Source organism: Saimiri boliviensis, chromosome 14 (assembly GCF_048565385.1).
Source record: "Saimiri boliviensis isolate mSaiBol1 chromosome 14, mSaiBol1.pri, whole genome shotgun sequence".
Lineage (NCBI taxonomy): Eukaryota > Metazoa > Chordata > Mammalia > Primates > Cebidae > Saimiri > Saimiri boliviensis.
In genome coordinates, this window is record NC_133462.1 from 64,935,162 (window position 1) to 64,951,471 (window position 16,310).

At 40.8% G+C, this 16,310-nt stretch overlaps 1 pseudogene; it reads left to right on the forward strand.

The window, feature by feature from the left end:
• The first annotated feature begins 5,717 nt into the window (after positions 1-5,717).
• On the forward strand, positions 5,718-9,383 carry LOC101041119 (small ribosomal subunit protein eS17-like; annotated as a pseudogene).
• Positions 9,384-16,310: the final 6,927 nt, after the last annotated feature.

Sequence of the window (16,310 nt, forward strand, 5' to 3'; positions counted from 1 at the left end):
GCGTATATATTTAGGATCTTTAGCTCTTCTTGTTGTTGCGTTGATCCTTTTATCATTATATAATGTCCTTCTTTGCTTCTTTTGATCTTTGTTGCTTTAACAACTATTTTATCAAAGGCAAAAATTGTAACTTCTGCTTTTTATTTATTTATTTTAGCTCTCTGGTTGGTTGGTAAATCTTTCTCCATCCCTTGTTTTGAGTCTTTGTGTATCCTTGAATGTGAGATGGGTCTGGATGCGGCATACTGATGGGTTTTAGTTTTTTATCCAAATTGCCTGTCTGTCTTTGGATTGGGGGATTTAGTCAATTTAAATTTAGAATTAATAATGATATATGTGAGTTTAATACTGCCATTTAATATTAGCTGGCTATTTTGCCCATTAGTTGATGTAAATTCTTCATTAAATTGATGCTCTTTACTTTTTGGTATTTTTTAGAAAGGCGGATACTGTTTGTTCCTTTCTATGTGTAGTGGTTCTTTCAGAAGCTCTTGTAAAGCAGGCCTGGTGGTGATGAAATCTCTGAGTGCTTGCTTGTTCACAAAAAACTTTATTTTTCCTTCACTTATGAAGCTTAGTTTGGCTGGATGTGAAATTCTTGGTTGAAAGTTCTTTTCTTTAAGGATGTTGAATATTGGTCCCCACTCTCTTCTGGCTTGTAGGGTTTCTGCTGAGAGATCTGCTGTAAGTCTAATAGGCTTCCCTTTGTGGGTAACCTGACCTTTCTCTCTGGCTGCCCTTAGTATTTTCTCCTTCATTTCAACCCTAATGAATCTGACAATTATGTGCCTTGGAGTTGCTCTTCTTGAGGAATATCTCTGTGGTGTTCTCTGTATTACCTGGAGTTGAATATTATCCTGCCTTACTAGGTTGGGAAAATTTTCCTGAATAATATCCTGAAGCGTATTGGATTCATTCTCTTTGTCACATTCAGGTACACCTATCAAGTGTAGATTAGGTCTTTTCATATAGTCCCATATTTTTTGGAGACTTTGCTCGTTCCTTTTTATCCTTTTTTCTCTAATCTTGTCTTCTTGTTTTATTTCATTGAATTGGTCTTCGACCTTTGATATCCTTTCTTCTGCTTGATCAATTCGGCTGTTAAAACTTGTGCATACTTCACGTAGTTCTCGTATTGTGTTTTTCAGCTCCATCAATTCACTTATATTCCTCTCTAAATTGCGTATTCTTGTTAACATTTCGTCAAACCTTTTTTCAAAGTTCTTAGTTTCTTTGGATTGGGTTAGAACAAGTTCTTTTAATTCACAGAAGTTTCTTATTATCCACATTTTGAAACCTGCTTCTGTAATTGAAACACACTCGTTCTCCATCAAGCCTTGTTCCGTTGCTGATGAGGAACTGCGATCCCCTGCTGAGGAAGAGGCGTTCTGATCTTGGGCATTCTCAGCCTTTTTTGGCTGTTTTCTTCCCTTCGTTGTAGATTTATCCATCTGTGGTCTTTATAATTACCGTCTTTGTAATTGGGTTTCTGAGTGGACGTCCAACTTATTGATTCTCAGTGACAAAATCTGAGCAACCCACTGCGCCGACTAAATCAGCAGCGTTAAGATTGATGGTGCTTTTCTGACTCTGCAGCAAGAACGGACTTTCCGAGGCGCCGGCAAAACTGCCTCGCCAGTCACAAGAGTTGCGCTGGCGACCCGTGGGGCTCCTCCGCTGGGAATCTCCTGGTGCGTAAGCAACAAGAATTCATGTGAAAGTGTGGCGTCCTCTCGTTCTTTGTGCTTTCACTGGGAGCTACAATCCCGAGCTGCTAGTGATCAGCCATCTTGGATCTCTCTCCCTAAAAAAATTTTTAAATTAATTATTTATTGTTAGAGACAGGGCTTCACTCAAGCCTGAAATGCAATGGTACGATCTTGGGTCACTGCAACCTCCACCTCCCGGGCTCAAGCGATTTTCTTGCCTCACCCTCCCAAGTAGCTGGGACTACAGGCACACATCCCCACAACAGGCTAATTGTGTTTTTTGGAGAGATGAGGCTTCACTATGTTGCCCAGGCTGGTCTCAAACTTCTGAGCTCAAGCCATCTGCCTGCCTTGGTCTCCCAAAGTGGTGGGATTTGTGAGTCACTGTGCCTGGCCATGGGAATCAAATTTCAGCATGAGTTTTGAAGGGGACAAAGTCAAACCATAGTGTCTCTTATAAAGCAGAATTTGGCAAAATATAGATTGCAAGGAAAAGCTAAAAAAATAAGGATGAAAAGCCCATTCAGAATGTCTCTCAACTCCCACACATGTTCTTGTACTTCACTCTCAGCCTCCAAATTCTGGAAAATGTTTCTGTATAACCTACCAACCCTCTCAATAAAAATATCCCAGGTTGTCATGGCGACATAATTTTTCCCCTGCAGAACCTTACAGTCTGGTATGATAGTTGCCTAATTTTTTATGGTTGTGGAATCTTTTCTTTCTTTTTGGTACTGTTTCTCACTTTTCCAGCTGAATATTATATCTGGGCTTGCTGAAGTGGTAGCAAATTATTTATTTAATTTGATTTAACAAATGGTCAGATTTAACTAATGGTCTTACAGTCATCAGTCAGTCAGTCTCTAATGCCGATAGAGTCCTCCATGAGTATATGTTCTGCAGTGGTCCTTGGTGAAAACATCAACGCACTCAGCCCTTGCTAGAATTTCTAATTTCTTTCTCTAACCTGTGTAGACTAAGAACTTCTGATGTCCAAACTTTTAAAACAGAAGAACAATAATAGGAATTTGGATGGTCAGGATATAAAATTTAAGTTAGCCCTTCTCTTTCCTCCATCCCTAAACCCTTTTTTTTTTTTTTTTCCTGAGACGGAATCTCACTCTGTCACCTAGGCTGGAGTGTAGTGGCACGGGTCTCGGCTCACTGCAACCTCCACTTCCCAGGTTCAGGCAATTTTCCTGCCTCAGCCTCCTGAAAAGTTGAGACTACAGGTGTGTGCCACCATGCCCAGCTAATTTTTGTATTTTTAGTAGAGACGGGATTTCACCATGTTAGCCAGGCTGGTCTCAAACTCCTGACGTTGAGTGTTCGGCCTGCCTCAGCCTCCCAAAATGTTAGGATTACAGGCATGAGCCACCGCTCCCGGCCAACCCTTTCTTATTTCTACCTCTCAGCCCTAGAATAGGGCTTTGCAGATTTGTGAGAACTTATGCTACAGAGACTCATGGATGTTATGTAATTGAGCTCATCTCTAGAAGATGATCTTGGTGCCTGGCCTGATTTGTTTTAGGGCTCCTAGAATTGTTTTTCTAGGAAGGTATTAAGGAGCAGGAGCCAACCTAAGGGGCTCCTTAGACCTAGGAAAGAATGAAGAGGCTGAGAAATGGAAAGTCAGAGGAGAAATGAGAAAGCTGCATGTAAGAAAGAGCAAAAGTGAAGTTGGGGCACTGTGGCTCACACCTGTAATCCCAGCACTTTGGGAGGCTGAGGCAGGCAGATCACCTGAGGTCAGGAGTTCAAGACCAGCCCAATCAACATGGAGAAACCCCATCTCTATTAAAAATACAACATTAGCCTGGCATGGTGGCACATGCCTGTAATCATAACTATTTGGGAGGCTGAGGCAGGAGATTTGCTTGAACCCAGGAGGTGGAGGTTGTGGCGAGCTGAGATTGTGCTATTGCACTCCAGCGTGGGCAACAAGAGCAAAACTTTGCCTCAAAAAAAAAAAAAAAAAAAAAAGAGAAAAGAAAAGAAAGAGCAAAAAGTGTTTTCTGTGATTGTCTGATACCCATTTGAGGAGATAAACCATGTGTATTGTTTGTTAAATAATGAATAAATAAATGGCTATTTGGTGATCACATATTCTGCCTTTGCTCATGCCAAAACTGACATTTATCTGGAAGTAGTATGTGTTCTTGAGGATGACTAACATCAGGAGTAAGGTATGTATCCTTTTGTTTCCTTTAATGAATGTTTCATTCATTGATATCTAAACCTTGAGTGTCTGGAATACAGGAGGTAAAAAAAAAAATAATTTAAGCTACTCTTTGAGTTATTGTAATATTAAAAAGAAATCTAATAGAAATCGAAGAAAAATTCATGGCAAGAAAGCAAAAGTTCACCAAAACCTCAAGTGTGTTTGTTTCTGATTGATAATGCATAAACTTAATGTGGTAAGATTTTTTATTCTGGTCAGAAGCTCAGATCTGTCAATGACTTCAATTGACAAAAAAGACCAAAAAAAAAAAAAGATGATATTATTATTGTTGTTATATTAATATTTATTATTTAATTTAGTTATACATTATTTGCCTTTTGTGATTTATGAATGTGGACACCCTCCATTCTAAAAAACAGAATTAGAACTCCCATTGGCCAATAACAGAAAAATGGATTTTGTAAGATGGAAACAAGGAAACAGAACAATAGAAAGAAAAAAAAACCTGGCTGGGCAGGGTGGCTCACGCCTGTAATCCCAGCAGTTTGGGAAGCCAAGGTGGGTGGATCATCTGAGGTCAAGAGTTCAAGACCAGCCTGACCAACATGATGAAATGCCATCTCTACTAAACATGCAAAAATTAGCCTGGCATGGTGGTACATACTTGTAATCCCAACTACTTGGGAGGCTGAGGCAGGCCAATCGCTTGAACCCAGGAGGCAGAGGTTGCAGTAAGCCGAGATCGCGTCATTGTACTCCAGCCTGGGAAACGAGCAAAACTCCGTCTTGGAACAAAAATAAAAACTAATTGCTTAACATCAGGTCACTTCTTTGTAAGGGATAAAGCAGCAGAGACTTCCTAATTATGATGACTCAGTTAGACTAGAATCTCGTTTTCAGAAAAGAAACTGGTGTTTGGGACCTATCTGCTTCCTTAAAGTATCAGTTAGTTTAGGTGGTATTTAGGATGAGTGACTTCGTTTTGATTTGGTTTGTTGGGGCCCATTGCAGGAGCTCAGTCCAAACAATGACCTTTCAGAATCTTGTTCAACAATTCTTTCCTTTTTGGTCAGGCTCTCTTGTAGGTGGGAGTAAGGCCAAAACTTAGGGTGTCAGTGCTGCTTTCAGTTACCATCACTCTGGGTTTCTAGTCTCAATACACCATTCATGGGTTACAATATCCTCATGATCATACATTTCTTTGTTCCAGCCCAAGAGAGATTATCTTGACATCTGATGGATGACTACATTCAAACATTTAAAACTTTTGAGAAAATACAGCTTACCAGAGAGTCGTCTATTATGACTACCAGAAGAGTAATCCAAAAGTTTGGAGTATGCTCTTGAGCCAGGGTCCCCATGAACCAAATCAACTAAAATTGATTAGATCACAGAGTGAGCCAGATGAGGAGTCTACTTGTTTTATTTTATTTATTTATTTATTTATTTTTGAGACGGAGTTTCGCTCTTGTTACCCAGGCTGGAGTGCAATGGCTCGATCTCGGCTCACCGCAACCTCCGCCTCCTGGATTCAAGCAATTCTCCTGCCTCAGCCTCCTGAGTAGCCGGGACTACAGGTATGTGCCACCACACCCAGCTAATTTTTGTATTTTTAGTAGAGATGGGTTTTACCATGTTGACCAAGATGGTCTCGATCTCTTGACCTTGTGATCCACCTGCCTTGGCCTCCCAAAGTGCCGGCATCATAGGCGTGAGCCACTGCACCCAGCCAAGGAGTCTACTTATTTTAACCAAGTAGCCTGTTTGTTAATTTTTGCAAATGAGACTTTACAGTGTCTGATATATGTATCCATGTGCAACTAGAAATGTCGGCAACTGCACTGACTCATTCTATTCGGTTAGCAGGTAATCTAGCATCCCATGATGGGGTTAAATTAAAACAGGGAATGGGAACAAGTGGATCTAGAAGTTTAACTCTATAAAAGGGACCACGAGTACAATTTGAAAAAACAGTGGCATTAGGGATATTGCTAAAGTTAGCCAGTGGGTGAGCTAAAGGACCTCTAAAGCCGTGTAAAGATTCAGGTTTGACATGATGGATCAAACACTTCAAGTTGCCTGCAGAAACTACCAAGTGTGAAATTCTAATTACAGCATTATCCTGCTGAGTGAAAGAAGTAGGCATAAGCAAAGAAAACTTGAGAGAGGGAAGAGTCTCATTAGGATGGGGAGTCTCGTTGTGATGTCTTGGGAAAAGCTGTCCAAAGCATAAAGTCATCAACTTCCCATCACCTTCTATAATTTTCATTTAACAATAAACTGTCTTGTATCAGCATTCACCATTTCATAATTTCTAGAAATATGTTTCCTCCATTTTCCATGTTAATTACAGATCCAACGATATTTAGCTTCTTTATACTGTATAAAAACAACAAAAACAAGATACCAACGTATGTTTTTAAATGAAGTTCAACAATTAATGTTTAAGTATTTTTACTTACTTAGAGATGACTTGGACATTTCATGAATATCTATCTCTCATGTAATATAGCTAAAATTTCAACTTATAAAAAAGAATTCTGAAACTGTAATGTTAATTTATAAATATTTATGCTACTTACATTCACCTAATTTACTCACTTTTATTTTATTTTTATTTATTTATTTAATTTTAAAATTTTATTTAATCACTTTTTTTTTTGAGACAGAGACTTGCTCTGTCACCCAAGCTAGAGTGCAGTGGCACAATCTTGGTTCACTGCAATTCTCCTGCCTCAGCCTCTCAACTAGTTGGACTACAGGCATGCGCCTCCATGCCCAGCTAATTTTTTTTTTTTGTATTTTTAGTAGAGATGGGGTTTCACAGTGTTAGCCAGGATGGTTTCAATCTCCTGACCTCGTGATCCGACCATCTTGGCCTCCCAAAGTGCTAGGATTACAAGCATGAGCCATTGTACTTGGCCAACTCATTCTTAGCAATTATGTTTGAATTGCTCATGCCAAACAAGGCTTGTCATCATCTCAAGTTACTTTTTATCAAGTCAGGCAAGTATCAAAAATATCATAGAAGCAAAGAAATGAAAAAGTTAAATATGATTTTTCCCTCTATTTTTACTTTCATTAATGACATTCATTAACCCAAATTATTTTCATTATGCATTCAGCTCCTAGGTTGGATTTATGGTTTTACAACCTTAACCATCTAGGATTTTTTTTTTTTTTGGTATTTTTAATAGAGATGGGGTTTCACCAGGCTGGCCGGGCTAGTCTTGAACTCCTGACCTTATGATCTGCCAGCCTCATCCTCCCAAAGTGCTGGAATTACAGGTATGAGCCACTGCACCTTGCTTTGGAGATAAACTCATTTGACTAGTAAGTCTATGTTTTAAAACTGCATGCTTTAGCCAGGTGTGGTGGCTCATACCTGTAATCCTAGCACTTCGGGAGGCTGAGGAGGGCAGATCACAAGGTCAGGAGTTCGAGACCTGCTTGACCAACATGGTGAAACCCCATCTCTACTAAAAATACAAAAATTAGCCAAGCCTGCTGTACGTGGTGGCTCATGCCTATAATCCCAGCACTTTGGGAGGCAGAGGTAGGTGAATCACCTGAGGTCAGGAGATCGAGACCATCCTGAGCAACATGGTGAAACTCCATCTCTTAAAAAAAAAATTTAGCCGGGTCTGGTGGCAGGCGCCTGAATCCCAGCTGCTCAGGAGACTGAGGCAGGAGAACCACTTGAACCCAGGAGGTGGGGGTTGCAGTTAACTGAGATCATACCACTGTACTCCAGCCTGGGCAACAGAGCAATACTTCATCTCAAAAAAAAAAAAAAAAAAAAAAAAAGAGCTTAGAGCATGTTGCCTATTAATGGAGGTCAATATCATAGATGCTGTGGAATAACTTTTAGGTCCAAGTATCTGCAAAGCTCCTCTGGGTAACAAAGCAACCATTTCTGCTAAATTTGGATTTGGTGTATTTTCCCTTTAATTTGGTCTTGAGGTTCTCTCTGGAGAGTGGCTATGAATTCTAGCCCTGTCCTGGTGGAAAGCCAAGAGATTTGGTCATGGATATTTACAGTATGCCTTTCACGGGATACTTCTTTATCCTGGAAGGCAGCCTAATACCTTAATGCCTGATCTGCAGTGTGTCCCACTGAAATGACACTTGTTTGTACTGCAGATGCCCTTGTGGCTCCATAATTGAACTGTGTCAGTTTATTCCTAGCATGAGAGCCACTTTCTAGGAGAGCCCTGACCAGAACAAGAGTTAGGTTCAGCTGCGTCAGTCAGGTGAGACACAAAGGAGGATTCAAAATGAACTCTGAAGCAACATAAAAATCATAAGAACTCACTACACGGTTTTACAAGAAAATACACAGATGAGCCTAGGAGAAAATTCAGAAGTCTGTTCAAAATAACTGGCTGAATGCCAGGAAGGTGTATTTTGAAGACCAATTTAGTTAGATCGGTGGTTTTCAATTTAGCTTCTATTTCTTTTTCTTTTCTTTTTTTGTGACTGAGTCTTGCTCTGTTGCCCAGGCTGAGTGCGGTGGCACAATCTCGGCTCATAGCAACCTCCACCTCCTGAGTTCAAGCCATTCTCCTGCCTCAGCCTCCCTAGTAGCTGGGATTACAGGCACATGCCACCACGCCTGGCTAGTTTTTGTATTTCTAGTAGAGATAGGGTTTCACCATATTGGCTAGGCTGGTCTTGAACTCCTGAGCTCAAGTGATCCACACACCTCAACCTCCAAAAGTGCTAGGATTACAGGCATGAGCCACTGTGCACAGCCAGCTTCTGTTTCTTAACTGGATCACTGAGATGAGGGCAGAGCCCATTAATGAAAAGGCAGGGCATTTTCTATGCTAGGGATCAGCATAATAGCTCCAAAAAAAGAAGCAAACTTGACTGACCGAGGACCTAACTTTATAAACACTTTATCTACCTTTCTTCTCACCTTTGAGGTGGGATAGCAGCTAAGCAAAACAGGTTGGTAGATTCTTCTGATCAATTAGTTGTGTTTTTCATTTGTGTTTTAAAGAGGAAAACTTTTTGAAATCTTTTTAGAAGCTTCTGTACATCAATCAAAATAGACATCCCTCTTCTTTTACCAAGGACCTGTCAAGATTGGCGGTGTTCACACGAAAACTGTGAAGAAAGCAATCTGGTCATCATAGAGAAGTACTACACATGCTTGGGCAATGACTGCCACGTGCACAAGCGTGTGTGTGAGGAGATCACCATTATTCCCAGCAAGAAGCTCTGTGACAAGACAGCGGGTTACGTCATGCGTCTGATGAAGCGGATTCAAGAGGCCTGGTAAGAGGTATCTCCATCAAGTTGCAGGAGGAGAAGAGAGAAAGGAAAGATAATTATGTTCCTGAGGTCTCAGCCCTGGGTCAGGAGATCATTGAAGAAGATCATGACACTTAGGAAATGCTGGCTTGGACTTTGGCGGTCCGTCCAACCTACAGGGCACTCAGCCTGCAGCTGGGATGAATTGTAAAATGCCACGTGGAGTTGTTTGAATCTTTCCGCAATGGTGTAAAATGGTCCATAAATCTGAGACAACAACAGCAACAAATGGACATCCCTCGGTGGGCCTAACTTGGGAGTTCTTATTTTTAAATACATTTCTTATATGAGCAGTGTCATTCATCTGAGAACATTACATATAACTGGCCAGTGTAATTCTAAATTAGTACGGTTTTGTCACTTTTGTAAGTATTTGCAGCTTCTGGGGCCTAATGGTTACATATGTAAAGGAAGATGAAGCCAATTCTTTAGAAATTAAGGATTCCCCACCCCACCCCCCTTTTTTTTGAGATAGAATTTCACTCTTAACTGCCCAGGCTGGAGTGCAATGGCACAATGTCAGCTCACTGCAACCTCTGCCTCCCAGGTTCAAGTGATTCTCTCTCCTGCCTCAGCCTCCCAAGCAGCTAGGATTATAGGCACCCACCACCACACCCAGATATTTTTTGTATTTTTGGTAGAGACAGGGTTTCTCCATGTTAGTCAGGCTGGTCTCGAACTCCTGACCTTAGATGATCCACCTGCCTTGGCCTCCCAAAGTGCTGGGATTACAGTTGTGAGCCACCACACCCAGTCCCAAGGATCCCACTTTTTACGTTGAATCATAGGTCTCTTAGAGCTAAGATAAAAGCTGAGGAAAGAAATAGCATGAGGTTGGATCATATAATGCTTTCACAGTGTTCCTTCACGCATAGATGTTTTCTTCAGGCTGGTAGGTAACCTGGCGTCAACTACCCCACTCCATGGCTAGCTAATTCTCTTATAGTAGTTTTATTTTTTGGTGACAAGTGCTCCACTCCAACAGCTCTTACGTACCTAATCCATGCCCACCAGCCAAGTTATGGTATTAGCCCTGAGATCCCCTTGATCAACTTAGTCAATAACATTCCCCTACCTAAATGCACAAGAAAAAGAATCAAGGGGGAGAGAAATCCTGAACCCCTGTGAATCTCTGAAAGCTGGAGTTCACTCCTCCTGCAGTAATAACCATTTCCTGCAATTGCTGTCAGTTACTTGCTGGTGACTGCCAGCCACCACAAACCCCTAAATGTTATATGCTCTTTCGCAACCCAAACAAACCTGAATTTCAAAACCCAGAAAGATTGAGGGGCTCAATGTAAAAAAGAACGGAGTCCAATCTGAGAGAAACAACTCCCAGATTCTGTGGAGAAGACAGGGGACCTTCAGCATTCCTCAAGGGGTCTTGGGAGTCACCAACAGTATTCTCTGGTCCCTTTGTCAGTCATTGGAACAGTCACAGGCAAAATTACAATACATTTAGTTACAGATCTAATTGGCTTTTGTCATTCACAAATTGGGGCAACCTTTATTATACAAAACAGACTTAGAACTTCCACTGAGGAATAGCAGAACAGTGGGTATTGGATGGTGAGAACGAGGAAACAGAAAACTTGGAAAAAAACCCTGATTGGTTAACATCAGTTTACTTTTATTGTAAGGGCTAAAGCAGAGGAGACTTCTTTATTATAGTAACTCAGGTAGACTGGACTCACTTGTTCTGAAAAAGCTAATCTGTTTTGAAATCTATCTGCTTCTTTAAAGTTTCGGTTTTGTTATGTGGCATTTAGCATGTGTGACTTCATTTTGGTTTGATCTGGTTTGTTAGGGCAAAGTGCAAGAGTTCAGTTCAAAGCAATGGCCTTCCATAATTTCATTTAACACATATTAACTTAATATTATTACATTTGTTATTTTATTCTGGTCAGGGTCTCAGATTAGTGGTTACATGTTAATGACTTTGGCAATAAGGAAAAATGAATAATGATAATATATTTTATTAATTTGACAGAAAATCATCTTTAGAGCCTTGAAGTTCATGCATTCAGCAAATATTAACACCTCTTATCTTCCAGCCATTGGAGGAACAGCTTCTGCATTTAAAGAGCTCACAGTTTAGTGCCAGGCTTTAATTAGCCAATGCAACATACCATTACCCTATAATTGGGGCTGTAGTAGAGATGTAGGCTAGAGATGTGGTGGCTGAGAGGAAGGAGCATCTAGTTGCTTTTGAAGGTGAGGATTAGGACTGTAAAAGAGGCCTTTCAGGAGATAGTAGTCCTTGAATGAGCTGCTTCCTGAAGGCTGGGTGTGGGTAGATGAAGCAAGTGACAGAGCAGGAACATCGGCATCTTGGATAAACACCACCATTTTAAGTTCTTCTTGATTAAAAACTGCCTAAATCCAGCCCCAGAACATCAGCCTAATGGCTAATGTTAGCATAACCAGAAACGTTCCAACCCTAAGATAAATCCTCTTCTGACCAGAAACATGCCAACCCCAAGATAAGCTCCCCGCTAACTAGAGACATTTCAGTCTTGCAATAAACTTTCCCTCACATAGAAATATTCTGAACCTGTGAGAAGCTCCCACTTCCTAAACCTTTAAATACCCTTAGTCTGTAAGAGAGAATGCTCCTGACCAAAAAAAAAAAAAAAATTGTCCACAAGCCCCTTTCAAGTTTATTCCCTATAATAAACCTGTCTTTGACTGTTGATCCACTTTTCATGTTTCTTTCTTCTTTCTTCAACTCTTTTAGTAGGGAAACAAAAAGAAACAGAAATGCTCTTCTAGGTGGTGTGAACAGCTGGAGGGGTGAAATTACGAGTTTGCTTGAAGCCCAGATAAATGATACTGACTGGTGAGCAAGGACCAGACATGATAGGTCTGAAAAGCTGTGACAGAGAGACATCATGGCAATAGGACCAATTGAAGATTTTTACAGAGGATTTACATAATTGGATGTGCTTTTAAAATGGATAATTTTAATGGAAATACGGAGGATAGATTGGAGGGAGCTAGGAAGACCAGGGTAGTTTTTATTTCCTATCTCAGGAACACAGTTTTAAAATGACTAATACTAACTGAGGTAAAACAAACACACAGGAAAGTGCATACATCTTAAATGTTCAGCTTGATAAATATTTTCATATGTATACACTTTTATAACTACAAATCAGACTATGAATTTTCCAGCATCTCAGATGATTCCCTCATGTTCTTCCCAGGCAATACTCATTTCACCCTCCACTTCCTACCCTCGGGATAGCTACTGTTCTGATTTCTTTACCATAGATTAGGTTTTTGTTTGGTTTGTTTTGTATAGAGACGGGGTCTCACTGTGTTGCTCAGGCTGGTCAGGAACCCCTGGGCACAAGTGATCTGCCTGCCTTAGCCTCCCAAAGTACAGGGATAGCAAGTGTGAAGCAACACACCCAGCCCATCATAGATTAATTTTAAGTTTTTGAATTTCATGTAAGTGGAATAATAGAATATGTTCTCTTATGTCTGGCTTCTTTTGTTCAAAATTCTAAGATTCATCCTTGATGCATATAACATCATTAACTGTTGAATAAAATTCCATTGTATGATTTTTTTTTTTTTTTTTGAGACAGAGTCTCACTCTGTTGCCTAGGCTGGAGTGCAATGGCGAGATCTGCGCTCACTGCAACCTCCGCCTCCTGGGTTCAAGCAATTCTCCTGCCTCATCCTCCCAAGTAGCTGGGAATACCGGTGCATGCCACTATGCCCCACTATTTTTTTTTTTTTTTGTATTTTTAGTAGAGATGGAGTTTCACTATGCTGGCCAAGCTGGTCTTGAATTCCTGACCTTGTGATCCATCTGCCTTGGGCTCCCAAAGTCATGGGGTTACAGGTGTGAGCCATCATGCCCAGGCATTGTATGATTTTATACCACATTTAAGTTACACATTTTACCACTGATAAACATTTAGGTTGTGTCAAATATTTGGACATTATGACTAATGGTGCTATGAACTTTCTCATGCATATGTTTTGATTTTTATTGATTTGTTTATTTTGAGTCAGGGTCTCACTCAGTCACTCAGACTGGAGTGCAGTGGTTCAATCTCGGGTCACCACAACTGGCCTCCCAGGCTCAAGCGAATCTTCTGCCTCAGCCTCTTGAGTAGCTGGGATTACAGGTGCGCGTCACTGCTGCCCGGCTAATTTTTGTATTTTTAGTTGAGATGGGATTTCACCATGTTGGCCAGGCTGGTCTCAAACTCCTGACCTCAAATTATCCGCCCACCTAGGCCTCCCAAAGTGCTGGAATTACAAGTGTGAACCACCACGCCCAGGCAATGTCTTTTTAAACGGATATACTCAGTCACTTTTCTTGACTACAGATCCAGAGAGAAAACTGCTAATATTATTAGTGTTTTTACCATTAGTCATTCTGCTACCACAGTCTGTTAGGTGGACGTTTGGGGGCCATTATGAATACACCCACTATAAATCAATATTCACATATAGGTCTTTACAGGGACCTTTTTTTTTTTTTTTGAGACGGAGTTTCGCTCTTGTTACCCAGGCTGGAGTGCAATGGCACGATCTCGGCTCACCGCAACCTCCGCCTCCTGGGTTCAGGCAATTCTCCTGCCTCAGCCTCCTGAGTAGCTGGGATTACAGGCACGCGCCACCATGCCCAGCTAATTTTTTGTATTTTTAGTAGAGACGGGGTTTCACCATGTTGACCAGGATGGTCTCGATCTCTCGACCTCATGATCCACCCGCCTCGGCCTCCCAAAGTGCTGGGATTACAGGCTTGAGCCACCGCGCCCGGCCAGGGACATATGTTTTTACTTCTCCTGGGAAAAGGTTGGCAGTTTCTTATCCAGTTAAATACACCATATATCAAGGAAAATCGTCTGGTAATAAGGAAAAATGAGATTGCTGGGATATATGATGTATTCAACTTTATAAGAAACTACCAAACTTTCCTAAAGTGGCTGTATCATTTTGAATTTCTACTGGCAATCAACACCGGGTATTTTAAGTTTAAAAAATTTTAGCCACTGTTGTAGCTGTAAGATGGCATCTCATTGTAGCTTTTTAAAAATTGAGATAAAATTAATATAATATATTACAAGAAAAAAACAAACCCATTCAAAAGTGGGTGAAGGATATGAACAGACACTTTACAAAAGAAGACATACATGAGGCCAACAAACATATGAAAAAATGCTCATCATCACTGGTCATCAGAGAAATACAAATCAAAAGCACATCGAGATACCATCTCATGCCAGTTAGAATGGCGATCATTAAAAAATCTGGAGACAACAGATGCTGGAGAGGATGTGGAGAAATAGGAACACTTTTACACTGTTGGTGGGAGCGTAAATTAGTTCAACCATTGTGAAAGACAGTGTAGCGATTCCTCAAGGACCTAGAAATAGAAATACCATTTGACCCAGCAATTCTATTACTGGGTATATACCCAAAGAATTATAAATTGTCCTATTATAAAGATACATGCATACATATGTTCATTGCAGCACTGTTTACAATAGCAAAGATCTGGAACCAACCCAAATTTCCATCATTGATAGACTGGATAAAGAAAATGTGGCACATATACACCATGGAATACTATGCAGCCATAAAAAACGATGAGTTTGTGTCCTTCATAGGAACATGGATGAATCTGGAAACCATCATTCCCAGCAAACTGACACATGAACAGAAAACCAAACACCACGTTATCACTCATAGGTGGGTGTTGAACAATTAGAACACGTGGACACAGGGAGGGGAGCATCACATACTGCGGTCAGTTGGGGGGACCTAGGGGAAGAACAGCTGGGTGGGGAGGGATAATGAGGGGAGAAATACCAGATATAGGTGATGGGGGGATGAAGGCAGCAAACCACCTTGCCACGTATGTACCTATGCAACAATCCTGTATGATCTGCACGTGTACAGGTGAAGGCAAGCTTTTTGAGTTGGTCTTCTGGGAGCCGTCAGACAAATACGACCAAATATTTCTTTCTTTATAGTAATAATTACTATTCTATAAAAATGAGGTCTCTTCTACTGGTTCTAAGAATGTTGGCTGTTATTTCCAAGGATATCCCTGAGCTGAGGAGCAGGGGATGGGCCTAGGGTAAGTTAAAATGCCAGAATGTTTGCTGTTCTTAGAGATTCAGCCTATTTTTCTTAAGTGTTACCAGGTTGCTCTAAACTTTTGGTTAGTTTCCAGAGTTCTGAAAGAGCTAATACTGAGAGTTTTTGTTAGTTTTTTCATAGTCAATATGGAGTAGTGAACTTTTGGAGTTTCTTACTCCACTATTTTCCTGTGTGGTTTTAGTAGATTATTTTTATTTTTTGGGCAGTGGTGTTTCTCAGCAATCTTCGCCTCTGGGGTTCAAGTGATTCTACTGCCTCAGCCTCCTGAGTGTCTGGGATTACCGGTGCCTGCCACCAGACCCTGCTAATTTTTGTATTTTTGGTATAGACGGGGTTTCACCAAGTTGGCCAGGCTGGTCTTGAACTTTTGACCTCAGTTGATCTGCTCACCTTTGCCTCCCAAAGTGCTGGGATGACAGGCATGAGCCATGGCGCCTGACCTTAGTAGTTATATTCTTAAAGACAAATATATAATATCTGTGTGCTTATTTACCTTCTGCATTTCGTTGTTAGTGAAATGAACATTAGTTCTTTTTCATTTTCCAAAAAATTGGGTTTGTGATACTTTTCTGAACAATTGAATTGTAGACTATCTTTGTAACTGCAATGCCAAATCAGCATCATGTCTGACACATAGTAGGTGATGAATTCAGTTTAATGAATGACAGATAGACAGACTGAGGTATATGTAGGTTGAAAAGAATGGGCCAGTGGTGAGAAAGAGATTAAACATACAGAAAGGAGATTTGGAATGTCATTGAAACAGTGTCTTAAGGTCTGCCAAAGAGGATGGGATTCAGCTCACGTGAGGAGTCAGTTGTAAAAATGAGGAAGTGATATGTGTACATTTCAGGTTGGCATGGAAATGTGAGAAGATGAAGGAATCGGTACTAAGGGCCATAGCTGCTTCTTCCTCTTCTTTCTTCCCTGCAAAGAAGGGTGCTGTTGCAGAATGTAGGGAGGCAAAAAGA